Genomic DNA, 3,589 nt, shown 5'->3' on the forward strand with positions numbered 1-3,589 from the left:
GAGCTTTAGGAAATTCTGATCGGCTTTTTTTCACAATTTCCTGACTAATTATGGACTAAACGATTAATTGATGTTAAAAATAACCAACAGTTGCAGCTCCAGTTATGATTAAGTTGTTCATGGGGTTTTTAAAAATAAGGTGGAAGTGGGGGAATGTATAAGACGGCTCCCTATCAGTGTTTTAAAGCAACTTCCTCTTATTTAAAATACATTAAACACACACACACACACACACACACACATATATATATATATATATATATATATATATATATATATAACTTTAAAAGCTTTTCCATGCAGCTCATGTAGGGATCAGTTCAGCTGAAGTCTGATGCTTCGTCGCCCTCTGCTGGTTAACAGACGCTGCCTCCTGCTCTCCAGACCCGACAACATCTGGATCATATCTCATGTTTATATTTATTTTACAGAAACCTGTTTGTTGTTTTACTGTTTATTTTTTACCTGAGAGAGTCTTTCTTTCTCTCTCTCTCTTCCACTGCCTTGTTTTCAAGTTGTTGTTGTTTTTTTTTTCTTACTGTACTTCCATGAGTCGTTTGATGTGTGTGTGTGATTTTATACCAGTCTGTCACGTATGAACTGTGTCAAACCTGTTTTTAACTGAAAAACTCAACTCTCTCTCACCTGAGTTTAAAAGGTTATTCACTGAGTGCAGTGGTTACATTTAAAGGAATAGTTCAGACATTTTGGGAAAAACACAAATTTGTTTTAGATGAGACTCGAGCTGCAACCATGAATTGATTAGTTGTCAACTATTTAATTAATTGCCAGCTATTTTGATAATTTATTAATCGTTTGGAGTCAGTTTTAAGAAAGAAAAATCCAATTCCAGCTTCTTAAATGTGAATGTTTTCTGGTTTATTTCATCGTCTATGACAGTAAACTGAATATCTTTGGTTTTGGACTGTTGGTCGAGATAAAACAAGACATTTGATGACGTCATCTTTGGCAACATTTTTCACCATGTTCTGCCATTTTACAGACCAAACAACTAAAACGATTCATCGAGAAAATAATCAGCAGATTAATTGATAATGAAAATAATCGTTAGTTGCAGCCTTAGATATCGCTCATGTTTGTATGTTGAATGAGCAGCAATTGATTAGCTTAGCTTAGCATAAAGACAGGAAACAAGGGGAAACAGCTAGCCTGGTTTTGTCGAAAAGTAAGAAAATCCACCAAACAGCACCTTAAAGCTCACTAAAAATATGTTTTATGTTTTGTTGCTGGACTATTTATCATGAGATTATTGGTGGTCATTTGTTTCCTTTGTGTTCGAATACTGTGTCCTGTACTGTTTGGGTGAAGTTAAGGTAAATGTTCGGTAGAGTTTTGCAAATCGTCCCTCCAGCTGATCCAGTCTAGCACCAACCTTCAGGTTAGGGTTGAGGTTTAAGAGACTGTAATCAATATTTTTATATGAACAATGGAGTCGCTTGTTGTTTTGATTATACTTTACTGTTTTAGTTCTCTCACTGCTCTCATTGTGCTGTTTTGGGCAAAAAAGCTCTGATAAACTGAACGCTACCAGCCCAGTAGTAAAAAAATGAGGGAAAACAAACCTACACATCAAAAAAACTCCAAAAAATGTACTTAACAGATAAAGATCAATGTTTCAGCAGATTTAATCCTGAAGAAAGCTGTTTTTCAACAGAATTGTTGAATGTTTTGCAGCTTTTTTGGTATCGACTATTTAGAGCCAGATATTTCCCTCAGGAGCTGGTGGAGAACAAAACGGAGCTAAAAGAAAGTGAATATCGGACTTTAATTCATCAGATGGACACAAACGCAACTCTAAATGAATGTTAATGTTGCTTCATATCTGCTGGATGTGTTTATAAGCAACTGTTGGCTAATATATCGACTTTCACATGTTCAACAGTCCGACACACAACTACAACTTCTAAAACTACACTTCAATTTTTGTACAGATTAAACAAAGAAGATACAGCTTGTTAATCAGTCAAACTGGCCATTAATCTAATTCTCAAGAACAAGAAAGTGAATAAACATTTCCCAGAATGTCAAACTATTCCTTATAAACATCCAGAGTTACAGCTGCTTAGTGTTTAATGTGATTGTATTTCTCATTATTCATATACAGAGTTTTATAACATCATGTACTGTAACTGTAAACCTTCGCAGCAGATACGTTGAGTTTCAGGTGACTCTTGCTCTCAGTCCCTTTTTATATTTGAGCTTATTAAACCATTGTGCTTTTTTTTTGTTTGTTTGTTTTTTTTTTTAATTTAACCTGTTTGTTGTAGAATCCAAATTGTGAAACGTAGATTTTTTTTTCTTCCACCTTGAACACGACGCCGTGTCTGACCTGTAACCTTTGACTCGTGTGACCTTATGCATGTGACTGGTTTGAGGACGAACCCATCACAAACGTAAGTGCAATAATTACAATGAAAAAAAAGTCATATTATGAATTATACTGTAATGAAATGATGTAAATCATGAAAATATATCCGCATGCCTAAATGTATTGAAGTATTTATTGAAACTTCATATTTTAAAAGAATTTTTAAAGCATACAAATGTAAATGTTCTTTTAACATTTTTTCTTTTTGTTGCATTTTGTTTCCTATCATGACATTCCTTCTGCTTTCTTTATCCTAATTATATATATAAATAAAATTAAGCACCAAAATGTTTATTTCTTTATTGCTTCTTGTTGTATGAAGATGTTCTGCAGTCCAGTGATGGAAGAAGTACTCAGATACTTAAGTAAAAGTACCAATACAGAAATGTAAAAATACTCCATTACAAGTAAAAGTCCTGCATGAAAAATCCTACTTAAGAAGTAAAAGTACACAAATATTATAATATCAAAGTATTGCAGTAAAAGTAGTGGTTTAATAGTAGTAATTAATAGTGAAGCATCAGTGTTAGAGCAGCATGTTACTGTTGTAGCTGCTGGAGGTGGAGCTAGTTTCAACTACTTTATATACAGTTAGATAGTTTAGTCCAGTGGTTCCCAACCTAGGGGTCGGGGCCCCTCCAAATGGTCATCAGATAAATCTGAGGGGTCGTGAGATGATTAATGGGAGAGGAAAGAAGAAAAAACAAAGTTCTGATACACAAATCTGTTTTCAGTCTTTGGACTTTTTCTCTAATCTTTGGTGTGTGGTGAAATATTGGATCATTTGATCATTTATTGAAATGAAAGCATGTGAGAAGTTTAGAGGGAAAAATCACTATTTGGTGGAGCTGTTAACAACTCGTAGACATCTGAAATGTGACCCCGACTACACACTGCTTTTTGTAAGACGACAAAAACCAAAAAGGTTGGAAACCACTGGTTTCATCTTTAACAATGTGTTGTATTTTAAAAGCTTGTTATATTATCCATTGTGTCAAATCTTCATCTGAAAAGTAACTAAAGCTGTTAAATGAATGTAGTGGAGTAGAAAGTACAATATTTCCCTCTGAAATGTAGTGGAGTGGAAGAATAAAGTAGCAGAAAATAGAAGTACAAGTACCTCAAAACTGTACTTAAAGTCCAGTACTTGAAGTAAATGTACTTGTTGATACCAGATTGTGAAATAACGACACGACCTCG

General features: G+C 34.2%; 1 long non-coding RNA gene across 1 annotated transcript; it reads left to right on the forward strand.

Moving 5' to 3' along the window:
• The first annotated feature begins 1,011 nt into the window (after nt 1-1,011).
• On the forward strand, nt 1,012-1,856 carry LOC122967954. Its single transcript, XR_006398726.1, has 2 exons — nt 1,012-1,334; nt 1,558-1,856. It is a non-coding gene; the product is annotated as an uncharacterized LOC122967954 (long non-coding RNA).
• The last annotated feature ends 1,733 nt before the right edge of the window (nt 1,857-3,589 follow it).

Source organism: Thunnus albacares, chromosome 18 (genome assembly GCF_914725855.1).
Source record: "Thunnus albacares chromosome 18, fThuAlb1.1, whole genome shotgun sequence".
In the NCBI taxonomy this organism is placed as follows: Eukaryota; Metazoa; Chordata; class Actinopteri; order Scombriformes; family Scombridae; genus Thunnus; species Thunnus albacares.